The sequence below is a fragment of the Suricata suricatta genome, chromosome 2, assembly GCF_006229205.1.
Source record: "Suricata suricatta isolate VVHF042 chromosome 2, meerkat_22Aug2017_6uvM2_HiC, whole genome shotgun sequence".
Classification (NCBI taxonomy): Eukaryota; Metazoa; Chordata; class Mammalia; order Carnivora; family Herpestidae; genus Suricata; species Suricata suricatta.
The window spans coordinates 65787704-65804148 of NC_043701.1; the positions used below are offsets into that span (position 1 = coordinate 65787704).

The window sequence follows — 16445 nt, forward strand, 5'->3', positions numbered from 1 at the left end:
GGCCGCCCCTGGCCGCCGGGCGCCTCCTCGAGCCTCGGCCGAGCGGCCCTCTGCGGGCTGGCCGAGCGCTCCCTCTGCTCCCCCAGGCGCTGCTTCTTCTGGCCGCCGGCTGAAAGCTCCTTTGGTTTCCTAACGTCGTGTTCCCTTTTGATATCCCAAGTCGGGTCTGGGCCTATCTGGTGGGAAGGGTCGGAGGGTGGGGCTGGATGTGATGGAGAGAATGGAGAGAGGACGTCTTCGAGGGAGACGCCTACTTCCGGCAGACCTGGGGAGGCGGCAGCGGGAGAACTCCAGCAGTTGGGTTCGTCTGTGGGACAGGAAGCACAGGCGTTAGGAGGGGCGCCATGCAGCCTTTCCACGCACCCGCGACCTCTCTCTCTCTACCTTAGGGACGAGAGCAGGCGGCCAGGGTCGACTGCTTCCAAGGTCCCGAGCCACCACCGCTCCCACCCTCACTGCCAGCAGGGCAGATGGCCGCACCTCCAGGGGTTCTTTGTTCCCCCACTCATCTACCCCACCTCCTTCCCTCCTTGATGGATCAGGGAGGTCACTGCTAACTAAGGTCGAGCCTGTCCATCCCTGCACCTTGGCCCCTTCTAGCTTCCTGGGGTGCCTTCTGGCCTGACAGCCCCCTGTGGTTATCTGGCTTGGCAGCTGGAGTATCAGTGGTTCTCAAACTCGAGTACACATCTGTATCATCTGGGGTAGGTGTGAAAAATACAGATTCCCAGGTGGCCAGTCCCAAAGATAGCTTGGGACCCAGGAATCTATCTGCATTTTTAACAGGCACTGGATGATTCTGAAGGTGGTGCGAGAACCAGTCTTTGAGAAACACCGGTATGAATCCTCTGGAAGAAGTTGGGGCAGTGACTTTCTACCACGAGGTAGGTGTCTCTCAAAGCATAATTAGCTACCACCAGGTGCTCTCAGAATTTGGATGAATTCATCAACACACATTTACTGTTGTCCTTTGGAAATCATAGTCTTTCTTTTGAATAAACCTGACATAGCAGGGCCAGATTTAGAGAAATGATTCTTTCTAGAAAGCCTATTTTCAACATTTACTTGGGGGTTTCATATCTCCCTACTTTGATAAAGGACTTGAGACATTTACAGCAACACACATATAAAATAGAATGATAAAAATGAGAAACAACTTTTTTTTTTATGGTCAGAAGCCAAGTAGGAGGGCAGATGTGTTAGGAATCTAGGATGTTACTACTATGAGCACTAAAGATTTGGGCCACTAAAGCAAAATTCATGTGATAGGAAAAATCTGTTGTAAGATGGCGGACAGGCCTAAAAAGAAAACACCTGTCCCTGATGGATGAGGGACGCAGAAGTAAAGGGCTATAAATTGCTCCCTCTGCTGATACTCTGGGCTCAGACCCCTGGAGAATGATCTCCTTTGAGCCCAACAGAGTAAAAATAAACCTCCTCCCTTCCATGATCTCCGTAGTGCTGCTTGGTCCTTCTGCTGGGTGATCCAGACCATATTCTACAACATTTGGTTCCCTGACCAGGGAACCCAACCGCTCTGGCCTATTGTAGCCCCCAGTTTGGGAAAACAGCCAGGCGGTAACGGAAGGAGGAATCTCGAAGAGGACGCACACTCTGCCTGAATTTCAGCAGTCTCCAGCTTGGTTGCCTCCTGCCGCCCCGCTCCGCCTTTCCTGACAGATTCGAGGAGACTTGGCAAGTGAGGACCTGGAACCGCTGTCAGGTCTGAAACCGGTAAGGTGGGGGCCCTAAGTCTGTCCTGTCCTGCCCACCCATAGTGGTGGAAGAGGGAGCTGATCACTCACCAGAGACCTCAGTGGTCTCTCTGATAGAAAACCTGCCAGGGCTCCACTAGCCCACCCTTAGCGGTGCAAGGGGAACCTGATCACTCCCTGAGAGACCTCAGTGGTCTCTCTGTTCAGAGCCCCTGTCTCTCTGGCCCACCCATAGTGGTGGAATGGGGAGCTGATCACTCCCCGGAGCCCACAGTGGTCTCGTCCATAGAAATTCTGTGGGAGGGGATGAAATAACCTCTGGTGTGTGAGTGTGAATATGCGACTTGGTCTGGCTTGCCTGCTGAGTTCGATTCTGTGGCAACATTGGAATAGTTTCTGATTGTAAGTCACAAAGCTGAGACCAATATGGCTAAGCATCACCTAAGTTCCTTCGGGACACGGCCAGACGGGCATCTGGCTAGTCTCATTGGAGGGAGCACCCTTACCCCTTTGTCTTTGAAATACTAGTCCTCACGGGAACATTATGGGGTTGGAACTATGCAAAGAAGGGGTTTTTGGGAGACTATGGAATTATGGGAATTAGAACGACCCACATTCGGGGTAGGAAGGCCCTTGGAGGGAACCTTAGATGTCCCAATCGTCCATCGCGTCTGGAGACCCAGTTTACCCTGATCAGTTCTCATATGTTGACTCCTGGCTAGAGATTGCCTAAACCCTTTCCCCTCGGGTGTGATTTACCTACAATGAGCAGGGACAGGCTAGGGTACAGAGGTCCCGACCTCGGCAAAGTCCTGCCAGTGATCTGGAGGAAGAACCAATTTTGTCTGCGCATATGCTCCCCGGAGACTGTCTGCACCTGACTCCCTGGCTTCTGTTACACTGCCACCTTTGGCCTCCCCACCACCTCCATACTCGACAGATCCTCTCTCCCCCAAACCAGCGGCCAGATTGCACCCTCGGCCAGGTGCAGATGCTCTCCTGATGCCGGGACGAGAGACTGGTGTGGCCAGGACCCCGGAATGAGGGAAACCTGAGAGATGTGAGGAAAAAGGAACCCTCCAGCCTGGGCACTTGATGTATTACCAGCCTTTCTCCACTATGGTCTCCTTGATTGGAAACATAACACATCATCACATTCTGAAAAACCGCAGGCCATGATAGACCTAATGGGAGTCCCTCTTCCAGACCCACTGACCAACTTGGGAAGACTGCCAACAGCTGCTCCACGCTCGGTTTACCACGGAAGAGAGATGGGGAGTTACGAAAGGAGCTCGGCAGGGCCTTGGGGAGCACGCCCTAGTCGAGGTTGTTGATCCTGGCGCACCTGAAGAACGTCCTACGTGGGGCTTCACTACAGGAGGAGGACAAGTCCACGTCCACCAGTACCAAGAGGCTGTCCTCCAAGGGATCCTAGCAGGGGCTAAGAAGCCCGTGAAATGACCAGGATAGCCCCAACCATCCAGTGGCTAGGGGAATCACTGGGGGATTATTATGAGAGGCTATGAGAGGCTTAGCACATTAACACCCCATTTGATCCCAAGGCACAAGAAAGCCCCCTTTCTTGTATAAACACCTCTTCTGTGACCCAGGCTGCCCCTGATATCAGGTTGCTAACAAAGTCTATGTGAATAAGGAAGTCACTGCCGAGAGGGAAGCCAGGAAAAAGATGAGGATAAAGGTCAGCCTCCTCGATGCTGCTTTGAAGAAAAAGGACTACAAAAGAATGGAGGAGGTCCACTACCAAAGTGGGAAAGCCCAGAACCTCCTTACCAAGGGATCAGTGTGCCTCCTGAAAGGAGAAAGGACATTGGAAAAATAAATGTCCCATCCAGGGAAAGTCCCAGAAACCCAGTCCCTGAAACCCAGAAACATGTAAAAGAACCCTGGGGAACAGACCTCATAAGGCTAGCAGGAATAGATTCAGATTGAGGGGGGCTGGGGTCACTTCTTTTGGCCCCCATGAGCCCATGGTCAAAATGAAAGTAGGGGCCAAATTATGACTTTTATTAAACAAGCTGAAGTCAAGTGGCCCCCAGACCAAGAAAGGATGGTGGAAACTGCTAGCTGGGAGCATCTTTGTCCCAGCGGCCCTCAGAGGGCATCTAGTTGGCAAATACCATCAACTCGCCCATCTAGGAAAAACTGCATTAGAGGCCCTCCTCAAAAAGCAATACTGCATCAGCCAGATGCCAGCATTATGTTGAGCAGTAAGGGAACAGTGTGTGACTTGCACCAGAAATAATGCCCAGTCCATGCTGTGACCCTGGCCAGGTGTCCAAAGGGTAGGAGCTACCCCCTTTGTAGATCTAGAAATAGACTTTACAGATCCAGCCAAGTTGAGGAATTAGATACCTCCTGGTAATAGTCTGTGCATACTCTGGGTGGGTTGACGCTTTCCCTACCAGGACAGAATGGAACCGGGAGGTAGCTCAAGTCCTCCTAAAATAGATTGTACTCCGTTCAGCCTGCCGGCCAGGCCACAGCAATAACACACCTGCATTCGTGGTGGACATTATACAAACTTTAACCAACTCCCTCAACATCACTTGGAAGCTTCACACTGCTTACTGGCCTCAAAGCTCCGGGAAAGTCGAGCGACTGAATTGCACCCTCAAGGGAACTTTAGCCAGGTTTTGTCAGCAAACAGACCTCCCATGGCCAGACCTGCTGCCCCCTGGCCCCCTGTCTCCACTGCACACCAGGAACTCAAGGTTTTCTCCCTCTTTGAACTAATATGGGAGAACCCTTCATGTCTAGGGAGTCTCCCAGGGAACCTACATCAAGTAGGGGCTAAGGTAATAGGAAAGCAACTTGAAGCATTAGGGGCCACCCTAAATAACTTACAACGATACACCCCAGTCTCTTTAGGATTCCCTGTACACTTTTTCTCATCAGGGGACTCTGTGTGGGTCAAAGATTGGAAGACCCTCTTAATCCACAGTGGGGTCCAATAAGATAGACTGTTCTTACTCTTTGCCATCAGGTTGGCAGAGGTTACCCCCAGAGAGCTGGGGAACAGCGAGAGGTTCCTGTTTGCACCACCTTCCTCCTATGAATAAATGTTCTGTTGGTATTGATTGCCTCTAATCTGGGTCCCAATTGGAGCTAGGAAGAGCAGGCACCTTCAGTGGAAGAATCTAAAGTTGATGCCCTCTAATACCCTCTAGATCTGTTTTAAAGGGGCATCAAAGAGGGGAATGACAGGGAAAATCTGTTGTAGGATGGCTGACAGGACCAATAGGAAACACCTGTCCCTGATTGATTAGGAATGGGAAGTAAAGGGCTAAAATTGTTTCCTCTGCTAATGCTCTGGGCTCAGACCTCTGGAGAATGATCTCCTCTGAGCCCACCAGTGTAAAATAAACCTCTTCCCTTCCATCTCCGAGAGCTGGTTGGTTCTTCTGCTGGGTGATCCAGACCAGATTCCACAACAAAAGCAGGGAAATCCAATACAGTGACTCTTGGATATTTGTTAGGAGTGTGTCCTCAAAGCCCGTGGAAATCCTCAGATTTTGGGCTTTCTAGGGTATAAGTTTTCTCCACAGAACTGGTATACGGTCATGAGTGGGAACAAGGAAGCCACACTGAAATCTGAGTGCTGGGGGAGAGGAGAGACTCCTCTCTGGCTCCAGAGATTCTGTCCCACACACCAGCTTCAGTGCCTGTGGGTCACATTCCTGCCCCTGGAACATTATGTACCAAGGCAATTAGAGGCCCTTATTCAGACTCAGTCTGTAAATGTCAAGGGTCTCCTTCGTTTAAAATGTGAGGATTCTTGTACCTTTGATGCTGATTTATAAAGAGATAAGGAGAGAAAAAAGGCAGTGGGGTTGATAATTCCAGAAATTCGGGTCACCTATACAGTATCAAATCAGTTATAAAAACTTTCTCCTTTGATGTGAAATTTGAATGGAGTATTTTAGGGCATAATATTCTCTTCTTTTCATAGAGAGGAAAAGTTCTGGAAAAGCATCAGAAAGCCTGAAATCTAATCCTGCCTCTGGCATTTACCAAGATGTGGTTTGGGATCAACTACTTGATTTCTTCTGAACCTCATTTTCTCCCTTTATAAGGTAAGGATGAAATGTTTACCTCACAGAGATGAGACTTGCACTTTCAAAGGGAAAAGCACCTTGCAACGGGACGATTCTAATGATTTTAGACACATAGTTGAGTCAGAATTTTCTTCTGTGTCCCAGTCATGGCCCACTTAGGAACTGGGCCACCTTAACGAGCACTCTTGAGATTTTGAGTTAAGTGTTAGTAAATCAGCCGTTCCCATATACTGTGATTCCCATGTGCCGTGTTGTCCTACCCCGGATAGACTTGGCTACCTCAAGAGACATTCTAAAATCCTAAAATGCAAATGTTTTCATTGAAAATCAGAGTATATTCTGCTTCTGGCTGGAGTAGCGTTTGAAAACGAAACTGTTAGAGCAAACGGAAGGCCACGGCAATGTCAGCACGCAGGAAAATACTCCCTGAAAGAGCTAAACGTGGTCTCCGAAAGGCCCAGCTAGAGTGTCGTGCAGTGGTAATCTCTAATTTGGCTTGGGGTGGTGATATTTCACATTTTAATATCTTTCTCCAACATTCTCCCCACCTTCGCCCTGGCCAATTCCATCACTATGGCAGAGTCAATTAGCTGGCCTTGAACTACTGTGAGATACAAGGAGGCTGACATTATTCACACCATTTCCTGAAGGAGGAATTGAAGCAGAGAGAGGTTAAGTAATTTGACCAAGATGACAAAATGGGTCAGCCAAGAGTAAAATGTTGGGTTTTTCTCCTTTTTTTGCACTTACTGAGAAAATTTTCCTAACTTGTTGCCTTGCAAATAGGATCAAAGCATGTAAAATGGACATGCTCAGTGGCCACTGCTGGCCAGCGGGGACAAGACCCCATCACTGAACAGAATACTTAGCATTTATTTCTAAACATCTTACTTGTGATAATAAAATAGGTCATTCTATTTTATTCAAAATCCAGAGACACAAAAGAATCCCTCTTAGGATAAAAAGATTTCTCAAGTGTTTGTTTATAGATAGATCATCAAGTCCTTAGTGGGAGAAACTACATGCTAAAATGTTCCACGCTATTACTGACAGAGTATCAGTCAGAAATTAAAATGTACTAGATCCTGACGTCAAATGACTTAATGAATGGACGTTTGTATAAGTGGCTTAATAGTTTTCATTTTTCTGGACAAGAATTCTCCATCTGAATACTGGCCCTGAGGCGTGTGCACCAGGCATGAGCCTGCCAGGCTGTATGTAAGCGTCGAGAGCAGCAGCCGCCCCTCCCCTACCTGCCCTTTGACCTGCCTCATCCAGGTGACAGGAATCCTGTCAGGAAGAGCCCTCCTCTAATATTTCAAACTCTAGTTTTCATGAAATCTTGATACACGGTAGCCAGGAGAAATAACCACATTTTTGTTCTGCTTCCTTGAAACGTTATTTTCCTCCTGGCCCCCTTCCCATTCTTCTTTTCCCCCAACCCGGCCACTGCCTAAAGCACGTGATTGTGTTCTTTGCTGAGTCGTTGCCTAGGAAGATGAGCTGCCCACATTCTTCCTGTCTGAGATGTTCTAAGCAGAACTGGAAATAACAGAGATACATCCTAGGAAGACTGAAACATCCATGTGGGATGGTGGGGGCTTCTGCAGCCCCTTTGTCCAGTGTTCCCATTCCCGTGGGCTGAAATCAGAAAGGAAAAAGCCTCTTATTCCAAACTGACTTCCTCTGCCTCCTCTTGCCCAGGTCACCGGTGATCTTTCTCTTGGCAAGTCCAGAGGCCATCTCTGTATTCATCTTCATGCTTTCTCTCCCCACATCTCACACACATGACCACTGCCTGGAACAAAGCCAACTCTTGGCCTCCCTGACACTCCGTTCTCCTGTTCTTTAGACTCTCTCACACACAGTTCCTTCTCAATTCACGGTGTGGTTTCCTATTCTTTTACTTGACCTCTAAATGTGGGCATACCTCAGGAATTGGTCTTAAATCATTTTCTTTCTTTATAGTGTTTCCTAGCTGTTCTCATCTCTTCATGGGGCTTTTATGCAACCGAAATACTGCCGAATGTTTTTGCTGAGCTCTACGCTGCAAGCTCTGGGCTAATGTGCCCACTTACCTACTTGCTGTCTCCACTTGGATCATTCATTGGCATCTTCACTTGAACATATCCAAAGTGGAAATCTTTTCTCCCCAGACCTATTCTGTACTCTCTGCTTACTTCCCCATATTGGTGAGTGGCACAATCATCCCCTGGTCTTGCTTCATTCCTTTCTCTTTCATGTCACAAATACAATCCACCCACAAGTCTTATCAGTCTTATCTTCAAGTATTACCTGAACTGTGTCTGCCTTCACCGTGACTACCTAAGGTCAAGATTCAGGGCAGTCCCTAGAAGGATTGCAACCAGTGTGGGCTGCCCAAGATAATAACAGTTTATAAAGGCTATGGGGGCAGCTGGGTGGCTCAAGTCGGTTAAGGGTCCGACTTTCGCTCAGGTCATGATCTCAGGGCTTATGGGTTTGAGCCCCATGTCAGTCTTTGTGCTGACAGCTCAGAACGTGGAGCCCGTTTCAGATTCTGTGTCTACCTTTGTCTCTGCCCCTCTCCTAGTCATGCTCTGTCTCACAAATAAACACTAACCTTTTTTTTAAAAAGGCCATAGTATGGACATCTTTCATAAACCCTTGGCAATACTGTGGAAGACAGAGAATTCAAAAATGAGTTTCAGTGCTGTTCAGACAAGAGAAGGGTAGGATACTGTGAACCACACACCCTCCCCTGAGCTCAGAGCTCAGGACAAGTAACCTGGTTCCCATAACCGAGGATGTGCCTGCCAAGCTACTGTTTCTCACACGGGCTACTCCGTAATCCACTCGTTTTACTTCTGGTCTCCTCCTCCTACTGATTCTCCATACAGCACCCACAAAAATTTCTTTGCAACACAAAGTAGACCATGCCATTCCTTTGCTTAAAACTTTGGTGGATTCTCAATGCTTTTAGATGAAAATTAATAACAAAGTTAATAACGACCCACAAAAGCCGTCATGATCTGGCCCCTGCCAGCCTCCTCGGCTTCATCTCCATTTATTCTCCCTTCTCCACCCACACTGGTCTTCCTTCAGCTCCTAACTGCACCAAGTGCCTTCTCTATTCTGGGACGTCATTACTGACTCTTCTTCCCAGAAGGTTCTCCCCTCCCAACTGTTCACATGGTGAGTTTTCTATTCTTTAGGCCATTTACATATCACACCAGAGGGCCCAATCCAAGGTAGACATTCTGCTGTCCTCAAGAGCATCCTGTTTTTATTTCCTCATAGTACTTAGAATTTGTAATTATGTATCTGCCTGCTTATTTGATATCAGCTTCTACTACTAGGTGGCAAGCTTCATGAGGGCAGTGACCACCTTGGTCCTGTTTATCACAGTGGGGATTACTACTTAGCATAGTGTTTGACACATTGATAAGTGCTTAGTGAATATTTGAACATATGAATCTTTTCTACAAACAGAAATGAAAGACTTGACACCAGATGCCTACTTGAGCAAATACTTCAGAGCAGATCTTCATTTAGAAAATAATCAACAAATAAAGGTTTGTGTTTATGACTTTTATCAGTTTTCAGAGGGGGAGGATGGTGGTGAATTGCTAGTGTGTGTTTGAAAGGGGAAGGGGAAGCCCATACATTTGGGGCAGGAGGGCAGAGAGAGGACACCAGCCATGGGAACTGCATTGGGAAGAGTTCTTGGCATTCATCAGTGATCCCTGGGACAGGACGGAGACCATGATCCGGAGGGGGGAGGGGGGAGCTTTGGATGGAGAACAGGCAGTTGAATTCCCCTGACTTTTAACAGATGTTCTTTGCCTTGTTAATCTTCTCAGCCATGATGATGTAATGACTTGGCTTAAAGGCGCTTTATCTCTGGGGAGTCATTAGTCACTAGGCCAGTGATTCGTTCAGATGAACCACAGGCAAGAACAGATCCTAAATAGCTCACGCTCTATTGAGGGGGAGAAGCAGGTCCCGATCCGTAGTCAAGATGGAGTTTCTTCCCCTCCTTATTGTTGGTTCCAGTCACTTTGGATCTCTCTTAGAAAATAGACCAATTAGGAGTGCTTGTGTGGCTCAGTTGGTTAAGCAACTGACTCATGGTTTAGCTCAGATTCTGATTTTGTGCTTCATGGGATAGAGCCCCGTGTGGGGCTCTGCGCTGACGGCATAGAGCCTGCTTTGGATTCTCTTTCTCTGTCTGCTCCTCCCCTGCTCTTGCTCCTTCACTCAAATACTTAAAAAAATAGATGGATTCATACATAATTACATATTATTAGTATATAGACACAAATCATACATACACACATACACATACTGTTATCTTCAAGTTAAAAGATGTGTGAGCTCTTGACTTATCTTGTAGGAGCCCAGCAATATTAAAAAATAAAATGTAGTATTCCACTTCATGTGCCTGAGATTTAAAAAAAAAAACAAAAAAACAAAAAAAATACCTGTTCTACGGTTCTTCAGCTGCTTGTTTCTTTTATGGAATATAACTCCAGTGACAGTAACCAGAGAGGTAGGTGATCCACTAGGCAGAGACTACTTATTGACATAAATAAGTATCTGCACTACTGTTTTTCTCAGATGACCTTTATCTCCAGCAAAAAATAAAAATAAATAATAGTGCAGAAGAAAATGTAAGGAAATCAAGGAAGAGCTAATTTGGTCCTGTGTAGAAGGGTGAGGGAGATCCCATAGCCGGGAGCCAGGGATTGCTGCAGGGGAAGGAGCCTGTCTCCTGCCCCACATCTCACCTAATAGCCCTAGGGTTTCCAGCTTTGGGCTGATTGGTTCCCACACTTGGCTCCTCCTCCCAATACAGGGCGGGTATGCAGAACTAAGGGCTGCCTTATGGATTAGTGTTTGGGGAAAGTAACAGTAGTATTACCACTATTGTATGATTAATAATGGCAGCGGGGCACATTGAGTGAGGTGCTTCCTAGCTATGTCACTCTTCTGTTTGCCCACATGTAAATGTGTACATTTTACACATGAGGAAACTGAGGCACCAAGAGGTTAAGTAACTTGTTCCAGGCTACCAAGGTGGTCAGGGATGGAGGAGGGTTGTTGAAGGACTTTCTCAGTTGGGTGATAGTCTACAAACTCAGCTGAAGCACTGTCACTAGACCTCTTTGCTATCCTCTGTCTTGATTGTGAAGTGGGGCTCATCTCTTCTGGGGACAGTAGCAGAGAAGCTTCTATCTAAAGTGAGTCTGTCAGAGGCAAATCCATCAGTCTTCCAAATGGAGACTCCGAAACGCCATTTGTGTTTGAACCTTGGACACAGAAGTGTGGGCACTGTGGTTAGGGTGTGGATTTGTGAAAATGCTGGGATTATGAGCTAGAATCGAAAGATAATGAAATTAGATTTCTTAAGGGCAGGGATAATACTACATACTTTAAAAAGGACCCTCACAGTGTCACACTTTGACCTGGATGCATTGAAAATACTCCCACTAGATATTGGAAAACATTGAGTCAGTTTGAGACATACTCAAATGAGTAAAATCAGTTTGCAGAGAGATCCATAGATTTGGTAAGTGTTCCCTTTTCTTATGAAAACCTTTCCTATTGCAACCTATAGATGGCTGGGTTACAGAATACTGATGTGGCTATACTGAACTATAGTTTCTTGTAATTGAGAATAAGAAAATACAAAAAATGACTTAGAATAGATCAAAGGACAGTAATGTGAAGTCATTTGGTGTTCACAAGAAAAATCTTTTAAGGATGTGTCCAAACCATAATGGGTCATTTGGATCTACTCAATCATCAGGAAGGCAATTGCTTTTTGTAACAAAATAGAAGGAAAAGTGTGCCTTTAAAAAACTCTGATGCCATTAATTAGCTTACTTTGCCTCTGTTCTTTCTGAAGCATTGCTTCCTGAGGCATTGTTAATGGCATTCAAACATGTATTTGTTTCATCTTTCTCACCAGAGAAATGTAAATGAGCTGATGTAAACATCAGTAGCTTTAAAAATTGTGACCCTATTTGCTTACTGCTGCTTCACTTGTTTTGAGAGCATATCAAAGGTACAGCAGTAAACCTGTGGCAAACTTGACCTCCAGGGCTCAGGGTGCTATTGATAATGGAGCTACCGTTTGCTGAGTGCTTCATCTATCACAGGAACTGTTTTTGTGTGTCACATACATTATCTCTTAATCCTCACAACAGTTCTGAACAATACGATGCTGTTATGCCCACTTCACAGATGAGGGAACTGAGGTTTACATAGTCAGTTTTCCAGGTTGACTAATTCTGGTAAGTGAATTCCAGGTTCACTCAGTCCTGATTCTCACTTATGAGCTGACTACATAACTGCCGAGCCCAAGTCACTACTCTATTCTGGTGCTTTCTAATTTTTCCCACATCAGGACGCATGTCGAAAGCTATATTATTTAGCTAGTGCATTAGAGTAAACAGATGGAAGTGATCAAGGTCTGAAGGCACCAGCCACTCCGTTCTGTATGCCCCCCAGGGCCAAAAGGAGTTGACAGCTTGGTGTAACCATCAGAAGTGTGTCATGGAGAACAGAGTTGGAAGCTCAGTTCTGTTTTTCAATGAGGGAAAATCTTGATGACTCCCATTGACCTGGGACTGGGGGGATGCTCAGGGATCACGCTCAATTAGTAAAGTATCTGCATGCCAGGATACAGGAAAAATATGCTGCTTCGTTTAAGGGTGGTTTGGAGAGCAACAATTGTCCTTTTCAATGTGTTGAATTAAGATTTAATTTAAAATCTTAAATGGAAGCCCAATATGTAAACAAACCACCTCGGTTAGGTGAGGCGGTTCCAGAGCCTCTTGCCATTCACTCACTTCCCCTCTGCACTCCTTAATCCCCATCTCCTATTCCAGCATCCCCGCCCCCCCTAACTGCCACACCTGCACTGCTCTTTAGGCCCTTTCTTGGAAAACTTGAAGCTCTAATAGAACAGTTTGAAAACCACTACATAAAGTAGTAGTGTCTCCCAAAGCCCCTGTTAAAATGCAAATATCCCCATGCAGGGGTGGGAAGAGGAGAGGGGGAAGATTTGTGTTGATTTTTTTTTTCTCTGTAAATTAGTAACTCGGAGTTGGACTGCAGAGAAGGGAAACAAAGCACAGGGAAGTGTTGCTGGAGAAAGGGGAGGGGAGGGTCTGTAGCCCAGCAGGCAAGTACAGATCACCCTTCTAGAATTTGGCCTCCTTTGAACGGAGGAAAAATACCCAACACTCTATTGAACTAACATGGCGGACGATGGTGCTTCAGGGCCTGGGATTTGTACAGGTCTGTGCACATGTAGAAAACCCTCCTGTGCCAGCTCCGAGCTCAGTGCTCAGGCAGCAGCCTAAATGAGGGGCTGCGGACAGGCCCTGGAGCCAAGGGCCGGCTTGGGAGGAGGATATTGGCCATTGGTGCAGAGGGGTTGTTGGTGAATTGTTGGCAGCAGTGCGGACTCGGCCGTGAAGGCCAAATTTGTGCTTTAGGCTCGCTCCTGAACAATACCCATCTGCTGAGAGAGGAGGGCCCGGTTCCTGGGCTGCACGCACAGTTGCAGCCTAAATGCTCGGCCCTTTGTCTGTCCAGCTTCAATATCGCCTCCCCTGAGGCCTTTCTCCCCATCTTGTCCAAAGTGGTTATTTTTGGTACAGCTCCGTGGTTTCTTTCAAAACACTGACTACAATTATCTGTGTGTTTCTCTTGCTAGAATAGAAATTGTTTGACACGGACTGTGACCTGTCTTGTTCGCTGTTGCAACTTCAGTCTCTAACAGTGTTGGGCACATACTACCAAGTGTTCAGTAAATATCCATTGGATGAGAAATAGATTAGAGATCACTTATTCCCCTTTCTTGAAAGTGGAAGAGCAGCCAACCCTAGTAATTTCCAGAAATGTGGAGAAACCTGGTATATCTGTAATAAATGCATATGAATTGCAGGGGAACAAAACTTGCCACCCCCAAATGTCTCTTTGCCATGAGGTTTTAGGCTCACTGTTTTTGAGAAACAAAGACTCAACAAGGTTTCCTTTTACCTGCCCCAAAACATTTAGATAGGGAAGGCTGCCCCAAGATAGGAGCTATTACCAAAGATAACTGTTTTATTTCAGAAAGACTTTTCAGTGGGGCGTGTCAAACACATGCTCTTCCCATCTTTCATTGAATTATCTTCCTCTCTTGTGAAGTCCCAACCCCCATGCCCTTGTCGCATTAGCTCAGGTAGCATAGAAGCCCCATTGGCCTGGCTGCCTGAGGGTCCCATGTTCTCTGGGGGCCCCTCTACATATATGATTAAACTTGGTTTTCTCTCATTAATTTTGTCTCAGGTCAGTCTGATTAGACCACCAGAAGGATCTTGAAGGGTAGACAAAACATTGTCTCTCTCTGACGGTTGGCACAGTCGGCAGGATTTAGTTGATGGTGTGGACACGGTGTTCTGAGGCTGCTGTAGCTGTGACGTGCTGACACCTCTGACAAACAGCAGCAGAAGGTAAGAATTCTTACCACAGGGCCCCCTGAAGCTCTGCTGACACCGTCTGTTGGAAGCAAGCATGAGGAGCGTCCTTCCCCCCGCCGCTAAATGTAGCTTAGCAGGATAAAGTATTTGGGGAACTAGTTCCTTGGACATAGGCACTCTAGTTAAAATTTGGTAATGAGTACCCTTGGTTTTTATCCATTGTTTTCCTCCCAAAGATAGTCCCTGTTTTTGTCTCTGCCTTTTGTTTAGTTTGTCCTAAGGAGGAAGAACCACAGGGCCCCATCAGCCTGCTATTCGAGCTTGGCTCACAGACAGGTGGGTTCATGGTTACCAGACCAGCATCTGTGCAAACTGGGCCTTCAGTCCCCTATGTAAAAACTGGAAAAGGTTTTTCCTTTCATCTTACTCTCTGGCCTGAGAGTTTGGCTTTGTGACTAGTGAGAATATTCTCTTCGGTCTCTGGTAGCCGGAAGGTACACTTACCACGGTGCACCTGGGAGGCCGGCTGAGTAGAAGGGTTTTCAGGGCACAGACTCACAGACAGCACTCTGTTCGTCCAGCCATGCCTGCGGTCGGGGCCCAGTCCATAAGGAGCTTTTGTAACCTCAACCTTTGTTTGTTAGTGCTGGGAAAGTCTCATCCCCATAGCACCTGCCTGGTGTCACAGAGTAGCAGGGTTGTGAGTGGAGGCGTGTCATGTTCTTGAGGGAAACCAGACTTGTGGTATTCTCTATACCATCCTTACCCCCTGTGCAAAGAAGGCTTCTGCTTTGTTGGGAGTGAACTCCCTGGATCTTGTAACAGCTGCATATTTTGTATTCTCTTGTGGGATGCTTCTTGTGTACTTGATCAAGCCATAAAAAAGCATATTAGTTTGAGCTGCTATTGAGATTGATACATCCTACTTACCAATGGCCAGAGAATGGATTTTTGAATTGAAAACTTATGTATGATAGGGAAAATCAGTTGTAAATTATTCCCTCTGCTGATGCTGTGGGCTCAGACCTCTGGGGAATGATCTCTTCTGAGCCCACTGCTGTAAAATAAACCTCCTCCCTTCCAAGATCTCTCATTGCCACTTGGTTCTTACACAGGGATCCAGACAAGATTCCACAACATTTGGTTCCTTGACCAGGAAACCCAACTGCACTGGCCTCTTGTTGCCACCGGTTTGGGAAAATAGTGACGCGGTGATGGAGCGAGGAATCGCAAAGGAGAAGGCGCACCCTTCCTGAATTTTGGCAGTCTCCAGGTTCAGTGCCTGGGGCCAGCCCTGCTCCACAGTTCCTGCTATACTTGAGGAGACTTGGCAAGTGAGGACCTGGAACTGACGTCAGAAAGCGGTAAGGCCTGGGCCCAAAATCTGTCCTGCCCACTCAGTGGTGGAAGGGGGAACCTGATCACTCCCCAGAGACTTCAGAGGTCTCTCCATTACAGGACTCGAGTTCTGTCCTGCCCACCTATGGTGGTGGAAGGGGGAGCTAATCACTCCCCAGAGACCTCAGTGGTCTCTCTCTCTCTCTCTCTCTCTTCAGAGCTCCTGTCTCTCTGGCCCACCCATAGTGGTGGAATGGGGAGCTGATCACTCCCGGAGCCCCTAGTGGTCTATCCACAGAAATTCTGTGGGAGGGAATGTAATAACCTCTGGTGTGTAAGTGAGTGTGAATGTGTGACTTGGTCTGGCTTGCCTGCTGAGTTCAATTCTGTGGTGACATTGGAATAGTTTGATTGTAAGTCACAAAGCTGAGACCAATATGGCTAAGCATCACCTAAGTTCCATGGGCCCAGACGGGCATCTGACTGGTCTCCTTTTGTCTGTCTTTGTGACACAGCCTCATGGGAACATTATGGGATTGGGACTGTGCAAAGAAGAGGTTTTTGAGAGACTATGGAATTATGTGAATTAAAATGGCCCACTTTTGGTGTAGAATGGCCTCTGGGTGAACCTTAGGTGTTCCAACTATCCGCTGCATTTTCCCAGATTACCTTGCTCATTTCCTGTATCAACTCTTGGTTAGAGATTGCCCAAACCCTTCCCTCTTGGGTGCAATTTACCTGCAATAAACAGGGACAGGCTAGGGTCTTAGTCGCCTTGACAGAGTGGCCCAAGGAAGAGCAACAGAAATCTGGACCTCCACAAGTTCTCACCGATGATCCGGAGAAAGAGCCAATCTTGC

General features: G+C 47.0%; 1 long non-coding RNA gene across 1 annotated transcript; it reads left to right on the plus strand.

The window, feature by feature from the left end:
- Window positions 1-1595: 1595 nt before the first annotated feature.
- Window positions 1596-14247, plus strand: LOC115282179. The gene is made up of 4 exons (XR_003904544.1): window positions 1596-1734; window positions 5686-5809; window positions 9263-9345; window positions 14117-14247. It is a non-coding gene; the product is annotated as an uncharacterized LOC115282179 (long non-coding RNA).
- The last annotated feature ends 2198 nt before the right edge of the window (window positions 14248-16445 follow it).